Source organism: Dermacentor andersoni, chromosome 9 (assembly GCF_023375885.2).
Source record: "Dermacentor andersoni chromosome 9, qqDerAnde1_hic_scaffold, whole genome shotgun sequence".
Classification (NCBI taxonomy): Eukaryota; Metazoa; Arthropoda; class Arachnida; order Ixodida; family Ixodidae; genus Dermacentor; species Dermacentor andersoni.
This window is the reverse complement of record NC_092822.1, coordinates 32,198,065-32,219,879: the sequence shown is the minus strand read 5'-3', so window position 1 is coordinate 32,219,879 and position 21,815 is coordinate 32,198,065. Positions and strand designations below refer to the sequence as shown.

At 46.7% G+C, this 21,815-nt stretch overlaps 1 long non-coding RNA gene across 2 annotated transcripts in view; it reads right to left on the bottom strand.

The window, feature by feature from the left end:
- LOC129383817 (uncharacterized) overlaps positions 1-21,815 on the bottom strand; it is a 74,245-nt gene that overhangs the window by 33,085 nt on the left and 19,345 nt on the right. For both annotated transcript variants that reach the window (XR_008611698.2, XR_011890130.1), the window contains exon 2: positions 4,360-4,444. This is a non-coding gene — a long non-coding RNA (uncharacterized lncRNA). The remainder of the gene's footprint in view (positions 1-4,359; positions 4,445-21,815) is intronic.

The window sequence follows — 21,815 nt, the reverse complement described above, 5'->3', positions numbered from 1 at the left end:
ACAAACACGAACAAACACAAGCAAACACAAACTCACACACACACACACATGAGCCGGTGCCAAAAATGCGCGAAGCCCACCTTTCCTTTTTAAGTACGCCGCGTGCCACTGGGTTCTAGTTGCCTACATTCCAAGCCCTAAGAAAGCTCTTCGCAGTAGCTCCGCTACACGTCTGCGTCCAGCGAGCAGTTAGTTCCGTGCAGCGCTGGAGAAGCTGATGTCGCGGTCGGCGCCGTTCTTCGCTTTCCATGCGCTCAGGTTGCACTGCCTCGGCTCGTGCTCGTCAAAAAAGTTACACGACCATCGCGATAACGCGATGGCAACTGCAGTTTATCACGATTGCGTACCTCGCCCGGCATCTGGTCAAGATGCACAGTGTAAAACACCGAACGTCAATAAAAGTCAATACAATGAAACACTTCTTCAACCTTATCGATGTTCTTCTGTTAGTTGCATCTGTTGGTTGCTTCTGTTAGTTGACATCGGGCCCGAACCAAAGTACCGACACGTCAGTGCGACGACACAGATTTCAGACAACTATCTCTTGTATGAATCGCTTCTGCGCCGACCAAGCCCGCAAAACTCTCCAAGACTAGTCACCGGTTCCTTCGCCACCACTCGTCTATACATAAACCAGTCTTTTCAGATGCTACGCTACCCTACGCCCTAGCTTCTACGCTTTATATAGCTTCGAACGCCTACACCACCCGCCATACAAAGATTCAATGGTCGTGCACATTGAGGCGGCTCTAATCGCACGACCGGCGCCGATGTCCAGTTGTGCGTTCCAACGACTCCAGCATACGGTCCCTTCGAGACTTCGGCGCTGGTAGCGCTCCTGGTTGACATTCGATGCCAACCGCACTAACCATACGTTGCCGCCACCGCACGGACAGTTGCGGAACTCCCCTTAACATTTCCCATAGAGAGTTTTCATGTGACCTCACAGACGCAGCCTACTCACCGTAGTGCTAGTACTTAAACATGGCGGCCACGATGTCGTCATTGCACCTGATCATCACACGTACTTCGTTTTGCTTTTCTTTTTTGGAGCGAACGCTTTTCACTGGAGCATCAGTTATCGATTCTTCGCTCGGTGAGAGACGCGCTGTCGTGATGTCACGTTTCTTGTTCTTACGCAGTTTCTCAACACATAGCACCCATGGAAGAAGGAAAAAAATTAGGAGGGATCATACAGCAACGCTACTGAAGCCAAGCTGGCGACCCAACACGCGATCGCAAGTCAAAGTACGCGGTTGGTTTTGCTGTTGCCGCTCTGGAGGCAGAACCACGGCAGTGCAGCCGAACAAACGCGCATCGTATAACAAAGACGCCAGCAATCAACAGCGCGAGCCGAGCCGAGCCGCGCGTTGGCGATGCGGCTGTGCAGCGAGACGCGTCTTCTTCTTCACAATCTCCCCCCGGACAAAAAGAGCCATCCTGGCACCTTAAGAATCGGAAGGCAGAGGGTGCGGTAGGGCTTGAGAGGCGAGACGTGGACAATGTCACGTCCGCGCCGGCGCAAGTCGCCCGGTGGTGGCAGTGGCTCAATGCGAAAAATTTGCAGTGGCTTAGCTCGGCTATGCCAGGATATACGTAGCGAAAGCTAATTGCATAGCATGGTTAGCCTTGGTTAATCTTGACTGCAAGTCCAGGTTAGTCTGGTTGTCTAGCTATGTTGCGGCGTTTAGCCAGTCGTTCGGCGGGCTGTTCGTCTATTTCCTGGGCAATTCGCTACCTCTTCATCTCGTTCTGATGTCGATTCCAGGCCTCCTCCTGCTTATCAGAATTCTCGCCGTTCATACTGCCGACTCAACTGTGGTTGCGGTGCACGCGAGCTCTCATTTTCAATCCTCCGACATGTTATCAGGCATGCGACGCAGCTGACGAAGCGAGCGGAGGCGAGCGCAACGACGAGGAACGCGGTGTGACGTCATACCAAATGGCGGAAGCGGGAAGGCGCGGCGCTGCGCAGCAGCGGAACACCTGTGGTATGGTGGCTACCATACCTGTGGCTCGGTGCTACTGGTGGCGCATGCGCAGTTGTGACTAGGAAGAGAGAGAGAAATATCCGCGGCGAGGCTCGCGTTGTGACGTCATGTGCCTCCTCGGAGCACCGCCACGGCGAAATAGCAAGTTCGCGGCCAGTAAAGCTTTCGGTTTAGAACTACTGGCATAGCTACTATGAACGAAACGCCTCAGCAGATCTCGATTGTTGCTCCGTGATCTCGACGCGAGGCCACGTGTTGGGCCACCACTGCGGCTTCAAGGAGCGTTCGCTTGCCAAAGCTGGCTGCGCGAGGTAATGCTCCCGCCTATATTTTACAGTCCAGCTGTTAGAACCTGGCTCAGTTTCTCTTGACGTCCACAGCTTCGCCGAGCTGGGGTAGAGAGAGCTAGGAGAGAGTGAAAAAGTATAAAAAGCACAGCGAAGCACATCGACGCAGCGAGGGTGGCTGGAGCCTAGCGGGGGAGAAGGAGCCTAGCACGTGAGCGAGGAACGCGACCCGGATGCGCGCCCTCTCCTGTGGCGCACAAGGCAGGGGATTGAGGCGAGGGAGGAGGGGTGGTCTTCTCCAGCGGCTGCTAGGATGCCTCGATATCCTCCTCGCCCGCCACTCCGTACGGAGTGGAGACAACCGCGGCGTCTATTACGGTGTTGGCCACGCGAATTGCGGACGCCGTAGTAGAAGCCTTTGGCGGACGCCGTAAGGACGCGTCGACGGCGCTCGCGGGTCTTGCGTGCGGTTTGGCACTACTTTACTGGCCTTCCCCGGGCTCCGCCAATCTCTGGTGTTTGCGATAGCAGATGCACGCATATTTTTTTCTGTCGCGTGACGATACCACCGCTGCGGCGTTTTGTCTGCTAGACTAAGAATAATCTGTGAGCGGCAAGTCGTTGGAGTGACGGCGCGCGATCCAGTCTTTATATATGCCCATGCTATCTCGCACTGCCGTGTTTATTCGCAGTAGATGAAGTGGCTTGGGCAGGCTTTCTCTTATGAGAACCGGCTATCGTCGAATCTGCGCTTCTTTTTCCTTCCTCCATGTTAGCACCCTAAAATGGCGGTAATGATGACGTCAACGCAAGTCATCCATAAGGCTGTCCTAAATGAAGATCAGGCGTCACCTTTGATATTGATGTAGGGCTAGATATCGTCACTTGACGTCAAATGCACTTTTATTCAACATCATGTACGTATATGTCACGACTAGGTTTTTTGCATCAGAAGTGTTTATCCATATGCTCCGTTTGTCGAAATATCAACACGGGGACTCGAATATATTAGTGAACACGTGACATGTGTATAAGGAATCGTTCTCTTGTCGGTCCCAAGTTCGTGGGAATAACAGCTGCTACAATTTACCCAAATGTACTGATCAGTATCCCAACTTTGAGCCTCATATTTAAACCATTAGATAAAGAATGGACCGCGCGAGTCAAATGACTCACACTTCTGTTCGAGCTTTTTCAGTTGCATGTAAGCTGCTGATTTGACTGAGCAAAAAACTGCAACAGATGCTTGTTAGTCTTGGAGCGTGCTGTTAAATGATCATGAATGTAGCGACAAGAAAATCCCGACTTCAAAAGCATTTGGATGCTATAGTATAACGCGCATATCGTTTGTTTCTGACTACAGTAATTCCATATTATTATTATTATTATACTGGAGGCGAGGGCATACATACTGTGGCGCTACCTACGTCAGTGCCCAAATTACAAGTCAAGATGGGTAAGCTGCGTGGGTCCGTCTTCTTCAGTGCCGTCGCGTGCTTCGTTTTTCGTCGTCACGGAATTAGAATTCGTTGTAGAACTCTGCCTTACGCAACAATGCTTGCTTGCCTTTATTTTAAGGTCTTTACACGCCGTGTGAGAATAAACGGTGCTTCTCCGTGCCTATCGATGTGGGTCAGATTGAACTCCGCGTAATATCGCAGATATACAAAGCACGGTAGCCGCTACAGAAGCGAAACGATCGAAAAACCGTGGTGACACATTTTAAAGCGCCGCGTGCGCGTCTTCAAAATAAAAAGATCCATTAGAGAGAGTCAGGCTGTTGAATACACGAAGCGAGAGATATACGCGACTAATGCAGAAAGTAACCCACGTGGCAAAGCGACAAAGCTTGTAAATCGACGGCCTTTAGTTGGTTTAACACGTGAGGCGGTCTTGTCGTAGACGTTTTGAAATTACCGGTATGTTTTATTTATTTCTTTTTTTACTTGCTCGCGGATGGCGAGCGCGCCCGCATGTATCGCATCATTCCGATAAGTGAGATTGTTATCTTCGGACGGTCCACGTCAAGGAAATGCGGCTGGGTAGCTTTATGCTAAAAGCATCTCGTTTACTTGACTTACCAGAAATATCGCTGGTCAAAAAACCTCTGTAGCCGTGTGAGTCTCATGGTCCGTGCAGTGCAGGTCTTTCGGAATCAGCGCGCAGCTGCATAAGAAGGGTATCATGAGGCGCAGTCGTGTATTGCTCGCATGCGTCGCACTCTGCAATATATAGTACTGACGATATCTAGGTGTAATTTTATCTGTTTTTAGCGTAGAAAATGTCCTATGAGAAAGAAGACGAAAAAGTGCGTACTAACAAGTTGAGGTGGAGAATGGTGAAAGGTTTGTTTTGTACTATAAAATTCATGTCCTTTTTTTTTATGGTCGTATCGTGTAGTAGTCGAGGCCGTCTTCATCTCCACTGTTGATGAAAAATGATTTAAAAAATTGAATAAATGCAAACAAAAACAGAAAAACTTAGTCAGACACCTTTTTCACCATGGCAAACGTTTAGTAACTGTAACCTGGCCGCGTCTTGAACGCTGCACAACCTTTGATAACAAGTTTACTGATAACAAAGTTATGATGCGTAATCTCTGACCATTCAGGTTGTCAACAAAAATATATGTATATCTGACCAATTTACTTGTGCATAGAGTGATGGCGGCTTCCACGAACATTTCATAACGAAAACAATAACGAATTTCAGAACGCATTCTTAAATGTAGTCTACAGAACTCCTATGGTCCGCACTAGAATGTGCGCTTAAATTCCTTATCATTTTTATTATTCACGGGGCTGAGAACCGATGTTTAGGGACCTAATTTTTTCTGACGCAACGCAAACCTCCCCATCGGTAGTGTTTACATCTGCCGCGGTCAAGGTACTTCCAAAAAGCGCGTCGATATTTAGTAAGCAGAATTATTTCGATCTGAGCAGCCTCTAAAGAAGAAAAAGTCCCTCCTCCAGCAACGCTGAGAAGTGGGAGCGATGCCAATAGCCCGCCTCGCAAATTGTGGAAGCTGCCCATCGTTCGGCTTTCACAGGAGTCAGTGTACACTGTGGTTAACTACCTACATTTCGACCTTTTTCAACCACTTGATAATAAAAAGATGGTGCAATAAGTTCGCGTTGTTGTACAGATATTTCTTGTATTTGCGCCGCGTCTTCCTTCAAGTACACACCCACGTCATGGCTGGATGGCCCGCAGCGTCGTTGTTCTGTCGATAGACGAGCCAAGCCAATCCAACGAACACGAAGGCGCAGGCAGTGCCACTTTTCTGCTTACTACAAACGAAGGCTTATCTGCGCATTGTAAGTCAGGAAAAACCTCTAACAATCAAAAGTATGCTAATTTCAATACTAATAAAAAGATCACGAACCGCGTACGCTAGAAGAAAGTCAAATGGTGGACCTCTTATGCAGCTTCACGTTTCTGCCGCATGAGGCGCCAAAGGTCGTTTTTTCGCAAGTTTTAGTGATGAATTAATTATATAAATGCGCGTTTAATGAGAAAAGCATGGCTCGTTTCAGCCACTGGGATAGCGAATTATTCCATCATCGGTGTTATCTGGATTCATGTTCTGAGCGGTTGTCTGTCCCTTTAAATGTTTAAAATACCATCTTCGTTTAAAGTACCATATTAAACAAAGAATCTGGTCTAAACAATAACAAATCGCCGCCTTAGCTAGATATATTCTGCGACCTTTTAAAAAGCATTGAGAAGGGCCCCACCCAACTGTTTCTTTTTCTGTTCTAATACTGTAAGCAGCTATTACTGTTCAACGACAAAGGCCAACGTCTGTGAACACTCAAAATAAGATAAGCATATTATATGGCGGTATAAAATCGTCTCGCGCCGCTCTCGCCGCTACGGAGTGACGTCACGTGATCTCACTTCCGACGCAAGAATGATTGCAGCGCCGGCGCTTCCAGTGGTGGCCCGAGCGCCCAACACGTAACCATTTCTTAATGCGCAGCGTCGTACATCTTTTCTGATTGTCTAACTGCAAATGTATATACAGTACACGGACTCGAACAGCTCTGTGAACATGAGTGATACCATCACTGCACTGATAACTACGAACACTTTGCTGTAGATCATCAATTGCACATAACCATGCATTGAAGCATTGAACATTATGTATGGATATACGGCAAATTTTTTTACTGCAAGGCTGTTAGCCTCTCGTTGGTCGTAATTTTTCATGGCGTCGTCCGTGGGAAAAAGTGTGTGCCGATCCCGGAGGTAGTTCAATACCGGGCCGACCCGCCGCAGAGGTGAAGCAGGCTTCGAGCACTCGGCAAAGTAAAGCGAAAAGTGCATACATTATTTGGAATAACCCATACAGAATACAGAGAATGCCTTCGTTTGAATAAAGAACAAGCCCAAAACAAGCATCCGAGCTACGTAATTGACGATAAGCCGCTGCAAGCCGATAATGCAAAGCACGTAGCGCTCACCGCATGCGTTTACAGATAAAGATTACTGTTACGTAAGTTGCCGCGGCGACGGCAGCTTGCGACGTGGGGAGCGACGTCACTAGCCTTTTTCCTTTATGAAAGAACCAGCCTAGCAACTAATTTCATTGTTGTTGCAGCACCACTATGGATAGGCAACACATAGTTAGGACTCTCTATAGGAGCAGCGTGAATACGATAAGCGACTAAGGGAAAAAGAAATGGGGATACGACCAGCTGCGGCGGGGTGTCATAACTGCCTTTACTCCCATTACTATATAGTAACAAAGCATTGCATGCTTCCCTCAGCAATTGCAGTGGTGGTTAGAGGGTATTCAGAGACGCGGAGTTATTTGGCCGAATAACCGACGAAGCGAAGTGGACGCACCGTCAACGCCACGCTAGACTGTTGCGTGCTAGTTTGATTTTGAAACGCTGTAAAATCAACGTACGGATGCGGTGGTTTACTTTGTAGCGTACTGATAATGATGACGATGATCATGACGAAAATATTTCTTGAAAGCGACTAAAGAAAGAAAGATGGTGTCTCAGACGATCGGAAACCCTTGGGCCTCAGCAGCGTCCGCGGCTCAGGCCTCTGCCGCCATTTGGACGGCAGGGGTTCGAGCTGCGCGTCAATGCCTTTCAATGTTCCACGGTACGGATGCTACTTCTCAGGGCCGTGAAGGGGGGGAGGGGTAGGGAGTTCGGACCCACCGACAAAATGTGAGTAGGGTTTTGTTCTTGATCCGAAAAGTACGGAATATCTGCAGAAACCGTCGACGATGACTGTCAATTTAAGCGAATAGAGAAACGCTTGTTCAAGAAAGCTAAATTCCATGAAGCAAGGAGACACTCCAAGGAGTAAATTTGTTGCCGCGATTATGATTACGTAGCGTTTGTTGTTTCGATTTCCGTACAGAAGAAATCCGTGAACTATGCAGCACATCCGTAGCGGTAGTGTAGTGTCTGCCAGTGTCTCCAATAACTGTGGTAGTTCGCGCTCGGTGCCAAAAGCGCCCACCCACTCGTTTGAGCCAGAACACGCACCCTTAGCAACAATAACAGCCACCGACCCCAAAAATGTGCCAAAAATGGCAAACAAACCTACATAGTATTCGCTTAAAAGATGAAAAAAAAATGCTGTGCCCTTCCACTCTGTGAAGAAGGATGACCAGCGAAGCTGTGAATGTGGGCCCCTTAATGGCGAACTGCACCTCCGCCGTGAGTCGGCCCGTTATTGCACTATCTTCGGGATGAGCCGACGTATCAAAAATTGTTGATCAATGTAGACGGAGACGAGATCCGCCAAAACCCAGCCATAAACAGCTTCGCTGTAAAAGCTTCAGTTGTCTCAAGCACTAGCGGCTTGTGCGGTTGGTCGCTGTCTTCGTGGGCAATTCTCATGACCCCCCCCCCCCCCCTGTTTCTCCGCTTTCTCCATAGACGAATACCTTGTGTTTCACCCCGAGAAGGGACTCGCCTTCGTGACTGTTGTGACAAGGTCAATTCCAATCATCCAATTTGGCTCGCTCGATTTATCGAAGTATTCCGTCCGTGATTCGTCTGAGGATTGCCTCCTGTCCATAGAGGACAATCCCAATGTCTTTTCGTTGATCGTACATGGCTGGAAGTTTGTTGTGCACATTCCTTCTTTTGTGCTCATGCATCGCGAATGCGCGAAGTACATCTTACAGACGCGTTAGGAGTATAACCAGCTCGGTGATCTGGCACCACGGCCGCCAACCGTCTTAAATGCTCTGCCATATCAGTACAGCGTTTTATGCGTGTACATAGTTAACGCACACCCGTGAGTGGAATGCTACTCGTATGCATTGGCTTATGCTGGGACCACTGGCAACAATCGTCTTTAAAAGCTTTTTCTTTCTATTTTATGTCCTGCGTTTTCAATGTGGCCGTCAGTGCGTACGCCATTGTTATGTATTATTTGCGTAGGCATGCGCTGCTTTCTTTTGCTCTAAATTAAAACGCAATCACGAATCTTAAGACTCTTCTATTGTCAGTTGAGCGTTCTGAATATGGCCACAAATGTCTACGCTATTGCCATGTTTGCATTTACGTTGGGTTAGCAGTAGTTGAAACGTGCAACCATTAGCGCATCCGGGTCCAATCGAACGCTACCGGAGCGACAGCGCGTGCCCATATTCGCCCGCACGGCGGCGCCAGCTCCACCTTAGGGCACCAGATAGATTCCGTAGGGTTGCACAGAACTAATGGCGCTCGCCGAGCAGACGGCATGCGCCCGTGCCCGTCGTCTGCTTGAACGTCGTCTGTCGTCCAGAATTAGAGCTCGTGGTCCAAAGGCACTTTAGCGTCGCCGCGCGGCAGAAAATAAACTTTACCCGCGTGCCACCAGGGGCGCTGCGACTCGTTGCGTTCTAAAGCCTTACTGCGTTCTGGCCGGGCTCAAGTGCGAACTGCTCCCGGTGGGACATTCAACCCGGTTCCGCGGCCCCCGTAGCGTTCCTTTCTCTTTTAACCGCTGGTGTGCTTTTCTTTCGTCGGTTTACTTTTTCAATTGCTTTACATTTTAGTTCGTTTCCTGCGGCGGATACTAACTGCTGCTTTTGTTGCACCTGCGAGCTTCTTGGCTGCCCTGCGCGCTTATAGTGTCTCAAACGCAGACCGACGACGTTGATTCTTCCCGACGAAGACGGAGGAGTGACGGAAGTATACCCCGCTCGGAACGGAGTCTGCAAAAACAACGTCACAAAGGATCATCATTCAGACGCTCTCACATAGCTGGCTCGCTAGCTTTGATCGCTACCTTGCTCGAGGAAAGTTTACCCGCGCAGAATGTAAGCTCGGAGGAGAGCATAGCATTTATCGACACGCCCGGATAAGCGCACACTGATATGAGACAGAACAAACTTGTGCGGATGAGTGTCTTGTTCCATATGAATGTGGCGTATACTTCTTAACTCTACCGATCAATGATGTATCAGTGTAGGCGTGCTAATATTTGAAGGTTTCTTAGCGCATATCACCATTTGAGTTTCGGCTGAGTGATTTGATACTCATTATTCACGCTTTCGAGGAACATATCTAATTATCTGGCTGGCAACTCAGAGAGAGAGAGAGAGAGAAGGTTGCACAGAAAGCCAGGAAGGTTAACCAGTGGGAGTTCCGGTTGGCTACCCTGCACGGGGAAGGATTAAGGGGGATAAGAAGTGAAAGAGAGTGGAAGGGGGATATATATATAGAGAGAAAGAGAGACCAGAACGAACAAACCGCGTACACTATATAGAGCGGTAGGGGGCGGCGTTCCTAAAATCTTAGGCTAACGCAACCTAAGTCAGTCTAACACCCGTCCTTCGAAAACTCTCCGCCCCTGATCTAGTTCGTCACCAACCTCGTGTGAGCTTTCGCCCGGGTTCAAAGCGGCAACCTTTTTCTCGGGTTGCTTTCGACCTGATAAAGTGAGATTTTGCTCGAGTGTCTCAAGAATGGTGAGATGACTTCAGCTGACTTGTCCTATACAGGTGCACGAAAAGAGTACTGGCCATTAATATACATATATATATATATATATATATATATATATATATATATATATATATATATATATATACACACATATACGCACGCACAAGTGCTCTAGTGGGGTGAATTCTTCATCGGTGATGTTTTTTCTCATCGCTCTCCCTGGATTTCTGTCAGAAATTTATAACAGTTAAGCGCCGCTCCTCATTGATAAAGAATTTCACGTGAATTCTATTAGTCATGTTTTCTGCATTGTCTTCCTGGAAAGCTAATCAACGACATTTTTGTGTAGTGGAAACATAAGGAATCAGTCAAACATAGGCGTGGGACAACTGCACTCATGTTGTGTTCAACAAAAAACGATTAATACGTAGCCCTGCTACTACTATCATTATTAGTAATATTAAGATTATTATTACTATATAACTATTATTATTATCATAATCATCGTTATCAACAACTACGCTACAATCGATACTATTATTGCTCTAACTACTATACTAGTATACTACTTTAAGTGATATTACTATGATACATCAACGACGGAAGAAGCGACGATTTCACTTGCAGCCCATTCGGGAACGACGTTCCTTCACCTTAGTCTACTAGCTGCTTCAGCACATGCTACAATTAGACAACCGTCCCCGAGGACACAGCTCCTCGTTAACGAAGTGAACTTACCCTGAGGGCCAACCATTCTTAGCTTGTTGGCGGTTCCAACTTTAACGCAACACTGCAACGGTTGTCGTCGCGGTTGGCACATCGCGTTTTTCGTGCGCTTACAACAGCGGTAAAGGTGCAGAACTAAGCACGGTTATATTAAGTCGCGACACCGTGATGTGCACTATGCTTAAAGGTGTCGTAAACATGAGCACGCGAGTTATTGGAGGGGCTTCGGCATCACGCAAAGAATAAAGAAGAAAGGAAATTGAAGGCAGCACCAATACGCCTGTTACGAGGCGCTAGTTGAAGAATAGATATAAATATATAATAAAGAGGGAAATAGAAGAAATACCTGTCCCGAAGGGTCTGCAACAAATACATTCCAAAACTTGCGATATGAGGTGAAGAAGCATGCACAGCACAACCTTGATGATTGTAGCGACATTATTGTATCTTAATTATATCTTAATGAAAATGTCAACATTACATCCAATGAAAGGACTGAACCAATTAATCTACTATAGGGCTCAGCGAAATTTCCTTTGGTTTTGCTGAAACGCCGCATAGCCCAAGGACAATAACGGTAAATTAAAGCTGCGAACCATCTGAGAGTATTTTTTTCTAGTCTCGCTCCTTCTGAAACGAAAATCTATTTTTCTTCGCGAATCTTGCGGGAATTTTGTTTTCTTTCTCGTCCTGCCTCATTTCGCTCGTGTAGCCATTTTCGCTTCGCATCTTCTCATCCACGCCGTTTGCGTATCACGTTCACTTTGTCGTTTCACGGCGACAGCTCCGTACGCGACGCGGAGCCGCCGTCGATCACGTCGACGTCGTCTTCGCGTCGTCGTCTTCGCGTTATCGTCTTCATGTCATCGTCTTCGCATCATCGTCTTCGCGTCATCGTCTTCGCGTCATCGTCTTCGCGTCATCGTCTTCGCTTCGCGATTGTCGTTGTTCCATCACCGTACCCGTGCCGACCGTCGCCGTTGTGCTCGTTATCGTCGTTGACGTGCTGTCGTTCTCATCGGGCTGTCCGTCGTTGTTCTGCGAGGCATCCATGGCAATCTTGTTTCGTGTGACCCTAAGTATAATGTTCTTCCTTCTTTTCTTGTGTTTTTCATATGGACGCTGGAGCTTCGCAAGAAGGTAGCAGACTACAGCTTCCTTTACGTGAACTCGACGCCAGCGGACTCATCCCAACCCGACCACGTTAACGTGCACCCTGTCAAGCGGACTGGGTGAGTCAACCCACCCTGCAACCCATCCGGTATAGGCAGGTTGAGCGAATTCGTCTCGGACGCTCCTCTCCCCCTCGGTGCGACATGCTAGCGTTCCCATCGAATCCGACGACGACCCGATTACGGCCCGACGAGCCGACTCCTCCCAACTTTATCGGAATCACGTAAAGGCAGTTTATGTGACCGCTTGCGACTCGCAGGACGACAAACGCGTGAGCGTGTACATGCGAGTGACTGCGAGATTGTCTTCGCCCCCCTTTTCATCTGTTTGTCTTCGTGATGCCCTTCGCCTGTGCAAAGTAGCAAACCGCGGCTAACCCTGGATAACCTTCTTCCTCCCTTCCCCTTACCATTTCTATCTCTCTCTCTCACTAAGGGGACCGACAGACAGACGTTGTGCATTAGTACACGCTTAATCTCGTCTCACACAGGTTCCATTAGGTAAGCGAAATATATAGAGAAAAAAACGTACTATACACTTTGTAGAACCGACTTGTAACGAATGTCTTCGAGCTTCCTGACTGCCACTCTTACGTTAAATTACTCATAATAACACTCGACAATGTTTCCACTATACGTGGAACCTCTTAATTTCGTAACACATAAGTTTGAAGAACTAAATATTTCTTCCCGAGCATGTTCCGCTTAATTTGGCGGAACTCCCGTGGAACGAGACTCGGTGCGTTCTAATGGGCGACGTATAATATCACGTGTTAAGGGCAAATAAAACCGGGTAACGCTAACGAGCGCAATTTCGTGCATATTATATAGCGAGTCATATGGCATCCCCAACATCGAAGCGCGGAACGACGTAATGGGAGCCGATCGCGAAACAACCTCTGGTTCCTTTTTTTTTTTTTTTTCTCCGCCAGGTCCAAATAATTGCCGCGGGTCCATTTACAAAAAAACGACGTCCGAGCGCCGCCAATCGCCTCCGCGGAGCCATGACCGCGGTGCTATTACTTATCCAAATTGAACCACGCCGCAGTACCGCCTGTAACTACGCCGCATTTGTCACCGCTTTATGCGCCCGCATATTTTCCCTCTATCCGCCGCAACCCGCCTTCGCCGCCGCAGCATACTCTCAACCCAGGGATGCACGAGAAGCAGCGGCAACAACAAGAAGGAGAATGGAACCCGGAGATCGGGGCGCGTGATTTCATGCCGCGACATTCGCGCACGGCTAAGCCCACCTAACGCACCTGCGCCAGAACGCACGCACGTAATACGTCGTAAAAAGCCTTATTTGTTTTGGCGCTCCTCGCCTCCTTTCTTACCGGTGGCATAAACGCAAAAGGATGCACCGTAGTTGCGAGGCTCCCGCGCAGAATATTGCTTGGCATCGAAGCGTTGACCTCGCAGGCCCACAGCGGCGTCGCAATAGAAGGGTGCAGCATGAGAGAAGCGTGTCGCGGTTTAGGCAGCGTTCACATGGCGAATCGCAGAGGTCGCGCGACCGAGTTAAGTCGCAAAGCGGCGGACGCGACCGATCGATTTCGGCCACAGACGCAGACCTGGAACGCGTGAACAATTCTCGCCTTTTCGGCTTTCGTCTGCACGTAGAAGTACAGGGAGAGAGGGTAGATAGAACAAAGGACGATACTATCTACATATATGCAACAGAGTGACAAAGTAAATGTTATCGATTGTTCACTAGTGGCACTTCACTAGTGAACTCACGCAGACATCTATGCATAAAAAAGGTGTGCAGCTACACCCGTGCGCTAAAAGATGTGAGCTTCAGAAGTCTCAAAATGGTTTAGGAGACAATAATGAATCAGAGAAATCGACATTTACTGCGTGTTCCATTTAACCCTGATTTACACTAGACAGTAAAAGATTGTCGGAGCGTGGTGATCGCGAACAACTTACATGGCCACTAAGAAGCAACACCAAATTCTTCTAGACTGTTGCAGTGTTCCTTCCGGAACTTTATCTTCATCTTTCTTTAGGTTAGAGTAGGGTTGTTTTAAGTCACTGTAGCAAAAAAAAAAGCAGGAAAGTTAAAGTAATCATAGATGAACGCATATATATTGTACTAAATAGGCTGGCAATTAGAGGGGGGGGGGAGTGGCGCAACTTTACGTTTGCGAACCTTGGAGCAGAATCAAAGTACCAACACGTCAATGTGGCGTCACAGACTTCAGACAATTATCTGCTGTATGAGTCGCTTCTGCCCCGCTTAAGCCTGCAAAACTCGCCAAGCCGAGTCATCGGTTTCTTCGCCTCCCACTCGTCAATATATAACCGTGTATTTTCACACGCTACGCTTCTCGACACCCTATAGCTTCGAACGCCTACACTGCCAGCTAGATCCAGACTCAATGCTCGTACCCCCTGCAAGGGCTCTGCCGGTGCCGACGTCCGGTTGTGCGTTTAACTGGCTCCACCATACGGCCCCCTCGAGATTTCGGCGCGGACTGCGTTCCTGGTTGACATTCGGTCCGACCCCACTGCCGATATGTTGCTGCAACCGCATGGAAACTAGTCGAACTCCCCTTGACATTTTCTATAGATAGTTTCCATGTGACCTCGCGGACGCAGACTTCTCCCCGTAGTACCAGTGCCCAAACATGGCGGCCACGATGACGTCATTGCACTTCATGATATCGGGTACATGGTTTTGCTTTTCCTTTTTTTTCCTTTTTGTGTTTTATATACCTACATACTAAGTGAAAAGAGCTTATAAGCTTTGCCAATTTAGAACGTCCACGACGGTAGAATTTTATGCAAGACTTTCTACTTTTTTTTACGTTACATATGTAAACAGTTAGAAACACTGTGCTGGGTAATTCTGAGTGACTCACAAGCCTCATTGCTGTGCCTAAATGAAATCAGCCTAAGAAACGCAAGCAACACATTGACATGCGAAACACAGATGACTTACGCCATAGCGAAATATCTGCGACACGACATAACTTTCTAGTGGATTCCAAGTCACTGTGAAATCATAGGAAAGCAGTTGACCACGTGGCACGTGCAACAGGTCAAGAGAATGAATCATCACTACTTCCTCTAGCGGCAAGTGATGCGCGATGTCTATTGAACAAACCATGCGGTAGATTGTTCAAGGAAACTTGGTTCGTAAATGATGCGCAGAACTCTCAATTGTATAATATAGATCCTGGAATAAAATTCAATATTTCCTTTATTATGAGTCGATCTATTGAAACAACAGTTCATAGGCTTCGACTAGGCGCTGCCCATACTGATAGCTTCCTGCATTTGATAAGAAAAACTAACAGTGATACATGCTCACGTGTAGAGGCTGAAGAAGACACAGAATAACTTCTTCAACACTGTAAAAAGCACGATGCTCCGTGCAAGAGCCTCTCTAAAAAACTACATGGCTTGACTAGACGGCCATTATTGTTAGAAAAATGTTTGGGTCCATGGCCAACAAAAAAACTTCAAGCCATCGCTGCGGGCGTCTTAGTACAATTTTTGGAGGAATCAAAAATATCACAAATATACTAAGTCATACAATAGTTATGGCTCGCATTGTCATTATTAACAGGCACCTTTAATTACATGTTCATTGCGTCTTCGTGTTCCTGTAGCATTTGTACTTGTTGCATTGAGAGTGCGGCATTCAAGTGTCCAACATCTTCTGTGTGAACATCTTGGTTTTGGAAGCATTTATGCTGTGTGAACTCATGTGTTGCGTGCGAACATTTTGGTTTCGTGAGTATTTATGCTTTGTGAACTCTTCTGCTGCGCCAACATTTATTTATATTGCAGTACTGGGACTCAGTACGTGGACTTTCGTTCATGTGTTTATCTATCCAGTTTGGAGATAGTTGACATCTTTCCGAAGATAACTGTCACGCATGAGAAGAGGAGTAGCCAGCGCCACACATAGGCACCAACCTCTCCTTAAATATACTTAATTAAAAAAAAAAGACAGCATTGCGTAACTACCTAGCTGAGATGTGAAGTGGTGAAAATATTGTATTGAGCTCGAAAATTGACGTAACTTGTTTTATGGTTGTATCATGTAGTAGTCGAGGCCGTCTTCTTTAACACTGTTGATAAAAAAAATCATTTAAAAAATTAAAAACAAAAGAAAACAGAAAAAACAAATGAGTCGGGTACTTTTACATTACGGCAAACGTTGACTAACCGTCACCCGGCCGCGCCTTGAACTCTGACAACCTTTAACAATTTACTGATAACAAAATTCCGAGCAGTGATCTCTAAGCATTAGGGCTAACCAGTTTACTTGTGCATAGAGCGGGTCTTCTCACTTCGTTTTAAACGAAGACTGATCAAAACAAGGACAAATCACAGCCTCGGCGAGATATACTCTGTGATGACGAACTTCAAAAAAATTCGCCAGATTACGATACTCAGTAATGCGCAACTTGAGCGCACCTGCATAGGTCTTTACATTTCACAATATATTGGCTGGCGCGGACAATGTCTCGTATGGCGCGTTGCAAACGGAGCGATGTGGGGCGCGACTGCCTCGCTAATCAGCATATCCCGAGAGGCGGCGCGTGGGCGAAGCGTGGGCGCGATTCACAGCAGCCGCCGCAGACAGACCTGCGCTCATGCAGCGCTTTGATTCCATACAGACGACGCGCGCTACTCCGTCGCTATCTCGTAACCATCGTTGCCGAAAAGCCCGTCTTGAGCGCCGATACGCTTTTCTTCTCTCTCTTTCGCCATACCCTCCACCTCCGCTTTCCACCTAATGGTTCCGCTGCACCCTCCTTCTCCGCTCACCTTCTCGCGCTGTCTTCGCTATCGGCGTCTTTCATCTCCCGCTGCGTTCCGCGTTCACTGTCATCCTTGGCTGTTCGTTCGCTCGGTTACGAGGGACAACGCCGACGCTCGTCGCAAGAACGAGCGCCTTAGAGTTGCGCTCTAAAATATTTAGTAAGGCCCACGCAACTTTTTTTATGTTCTTATACGACAGCCAGTACAATTATTCAATGACAAAAGCTTGTTTGTATAGAGATACTCAAAATCTCCCGACGACCCGATTTCAGCCCGGCAAGCCGACTCCACCCGACTTTATAGGGCTCACGTAAACGCAGTTTATTGGCCGCTTGTGAATGACAGGACGACAAACACTTGAGCATGTATGCGAGTGCCTGCGACGTTTTCTTCTCCCTTTTTCATCTGTTTGTCTTCGTGTCCCCGTGACCTGTGCAAAGTAGCAAAGCGCGGCTAATCCTGGTTAACCTTGTTCCTGCCTTCCACTAAACATTTCTATCTCTCTCTCACTAGGGACCGACAGACAGACATTTCGCTTTAGTGCACTTTTAATGTGGTCTCACATAGGTTCCATCAAGTAAGCGGAAGATATATGCAGAAACGTTCTACACATTTACTGGAACCGACATGGAACGGATGTCTTCGAGCATTCGCTCTTCCTTCGGTCGGGCTTTCCGGCGGCTACTCTTAACTGTCAATTACACATAATATCGCTCGAGAAAGGCTCCCACTGACTGGAACATCTTAATCTCTTAACATGCAAGTTTCAAGAACTAAAGATTTCTTGCGAACATGTTTCGCTTAACTTAGGGGGAGTACACCCCCAATCAAAGCCGGCCTGTGGTTCTGGCGTACGTGCGCAGCATTTCGTAAAGGTTTAAGAACATTGACCGTGGCGCCATCGTACGGGTGGTTTTATCGGCACTAGAGAAACGGCAGAAGCTTTGGAAACGAGTCAATGCACCATGCGCGTACTTGTGTTCGTGCTCCATCAAGCACAGATCACGCTTCGTCCCGTGCGTGCTCGTTTACTCGATCCCACTGAAGTGCGGTATAAGACATGTTAGCCGGACTGGCAGGTGTCTCAACGACCGCCTGCGCGAGCACCGAAATGACGTGCATACTGCTGTATCGGGGCATCTTGGCATTCATTGCCGTGATTGTGGTTGTACTCCCCTTCTTTATCAGTGCGTGGAATTGGCAAGGCACAGGTCGCCGTTAACCCGAGAAATAATAAAAGCGGAGAAGATTTACAAGTTGGGTGACTGCTACGTAAGCACCTCATCCATTGTCTACTCACAACTTGGGCGTGATTACATGGCTGGGCGTAGGGCAATAGTGGGCACGTGTTAAACAATTAAGTGATCTCACTTAACGATACATTGGCTTTGGGTATGACCTTTCTTCTGCGTCTTTTTTCTGTTTGTGCCTATATATATCATGCTCGTCTGCAAATAAAGATTAGTTGGAAATTAGCACTCTTTACCCGTACAAAAAATTATTGAGAAGGCATTGAATTATTATTGGTCAATATTGAGTTTTCCTTTGAGGAAATTTTGTTCGACAATTGTTGGGCTAACTGTTGCGTAGTCTTGAATGTTGGCCACTGAAATTTAATTGAAACACCATTGGGTGTCTCAATGTTGAGTAATTGTTAAGTTACCATTGAAATTCCATTGCGCTTAGACGGCTCGTTGCGTTCATTTTGTTGAGTGGTTGTTGGGTTACCATTGATGCTGCATTGAACTGACGTTGTGGTAGTTCCGTTGACCTGTTGTTGAGTTATTGTTGTCACAGTACTGAAAAGTACATTGTGGCACAGTTGAGATGCCATTGAGATTTCAGAAGTGGCCATTGAAATATGATTGACATTTCGTTGGGCTAGTGGATCTTTATTCATATACTGAAATTGCTTTGCTATTCACACTTGCATGCCCCGGTGCCTGCTCATAACTTTCACAAACACAAACAAAAGCAAAGGAGAGACTGGTCAATTTGAAGTACGTTTATTTACACTAAAGGTGCGTGCCCATGAAACATTATTACAGTACATAAAGCTCCACTACATCGAACCTGGAGACATGGCCTAGTACCTACAGCACTCTTAACAGTGTAAATACATCTGAAAAAACCTATACATATGAATTAAATGAAAACGACCATTGTGGTCTTTACATGGAACTTAAGTTTATGACTAGAAGGCAAAGCGACTCAAAAGGCAGGGCTAAGCATACCCTTTTAACCAACTTTGAACACATGAACACTTGAAGCTGCTTGCGTACGGATACACACAAGACATCTGAATACGTTATATTAAAATGTTTCGCACACTAACCCATTACAGGAAAAGTTACGGCTGACTGTGAGAAGGTAAAATAACAGACTTGAAACAAATGACTTCCCGTAAATATATACAAGCTTTAGCACACGTCTTTCACCGCGATTAAAATTTAATGAAGTACCAAAGTAGACTTGTCTGAGCTTTTCGTCTTCGAGATGTATATATTTTCAGGTTGCCCAATTATTTTATAAAGTGACATCACTCAACTTAGCTATTAATTGCTGAGACATCATTTAGAAAGTTGTCGGGCTTGGTGAACACCTGAATCATGTTTCTGACGAGCCAGGTTTGTAAGAACAGTACACCATTTGTATATGTTAAATTGAGGTACAGAAGAGTTTGTTGGTGGTATTTCCTCAATTTAGTGAGCTCATTTTCAGTTAATTTTTCTGGACTTGGACAAAGCTAATTAGAGCACTTTCTGGGGCCTTTTTCACTATACCCAGCAACTAAGTGGCATCTCAGTCCATAAAGAGATAAGGCAAGGCTAATACCTTGAACGATAAGTGAAAAAATAATTATTTAGCACAGAAAATTGGTAGTAACACACGACTAAGACTATTCCCAAGAGCCAAATAGATGGTCACCTGCACTTGTAGTATCAAGTACCCCAGAAATAGTCATAAAGGTGGGAAAAGGTTTCAATGACTGGACAGCCAGATTGTTGAGACAGTGAAAAACGCAAATAAATGCGTATGCGAAAAACCAATGACCTCAATTGCGCAGGTAAAATATTATTAAAATGCTACCAGAATTTTATTGCATAAAATGCATAAAAGTTGCATAAAAATTGGCACAACTCTTCTCTGTCTATTTTCCTATGCAATATCACTGTTATGAACTACGACCGACTCGCCAAAGATTCTACCCTAATACACTTTTTTCTTTCAGCAAACACGACACCTTGCGTGTCTCTCGTGATTTGCTGAACCTTTGTTTCGCAACTGTGACTGTCAAGGGGCGCCAGACAACAGAAAGCCTTTTATTCCCAGTACGAGCTCCTGAGTTAACTGGATATCCTGTTGCGAACGGCATTAGATGCATTGAACATTGTAATAAAGCCTCCTAATAAAGGGTGGAGTTGACTCAGATGTGTTACGCTCTTTGATGTGCCATATATGCCACGCACCGCGAGCACGGCTTGTCATGAGACTCGTCGCAATGATTAGACGACACCCTGCTCGACCATCCACACCACTACACCCAACAAGTTTCAAACCAACGTCTAACAAGAGCCCAACAAGTTTCTAAACAGTGATCAACGAATACCCAATACCCTAGACGTGCCCGATAAGTGTCAAGCTAGTGTTATGTGTTTAACCAGTGTCCATTCAGTACACAAGAAGTTCCCAAGAAGTGTAACCAGTGCCTAACCAGTACTTAAGAAGGGCCGAGGAAGTATAGAACAAGCATGTAACCAGCGTCATGCCTCTACCCATGAAGTGTCCAAGAAGTGTCAGGCCATCACCCAACAAGTTTCTAAACAGTGTCCAACAAGTGCCCGAGAAATACCCAGGAAGTGTCAAGGCAGTTTCCAACTAGTACCCAAGAAGTGTCCCAGATGTGTCAAGCCACTGTACAAGTGTCTGCCAAATGTAAGACCAGTGCCCCGAACGTCATGATTAATTGTGTTTTATGGCGCAAAGGCTACAACGGCCAAAAAGCGCCAAAGTGTCATGATTAAAGAGCGCAAAAAAAAGAAACGGACGAGGCATGAAAAAAGACATGGTAGACACAGGACAAGCGCTACTATCTCACGTCTATATATATTTCATATATTCTATTGACGACGTTGTGAAATAACCAATTAACAATAACCCTATGATCGCGTGTCTATAACCTTTATTTTTCACGCCATGTCTCTTTTTTGTGCTCTTTAATCAAGTCATATATGCACCAACTATGCCCTCTGGAATTCCTTTCGGAGGGTTGATTGAAGAAATCTCAGAAAAGCTTTTATACCCAAGAATTGTCAAGCCTAACTGGTGTCTACCGAGTGTCCCACCAATACCAAATCAGAGTCCAAGAAGTGTCAGGTTAGTGTCCAAGAAGTGTGTGACCAGTGTCGAACCATTACCTAAGTGCCCTAGAAGTGTCACGCCAGTGTCTAACCAGCGTCCAACCACCACACAACCAGTGTCCAAGAAGTTTCAAGCCAGTCTCCAACAAGGATCTAACCAGCGTCCAACCAGTACCAAAGAAGTGTCCGAGAAGTGTCATGCCAGTGTCTAACAAGTGTCCAACCACAGTGCCAGTGCTCAAGAAGTGTCACGGCAGTGTTCAACAAGCGTGTAATCAATGTCCAACCACACTGCCAGTGTTCAACAAGCGTGTAGCCAATGTCCAGTCAGTACCCAAGAAGTGTCCGAGATACGTCAAGCCAGTGTCCAACAGGTGTCTAACCAGTACCCAACGAGCACTAATAAATGCCCAAGAGGTGTTAAGCCAGTGTCCAACTAGTACCCAAGAAGTGTAAAGCAGGTGTCGAACAAGTCTCGAACGAGTGTCCAGCCGGTACCCAGCCAGTCTCTAAGAAGTGTCAGGTCAGTGTCCAACCACTACCCAAGAAGTGTCATGCCAGTGTTTAACCAGTGTCCGACCAGGGC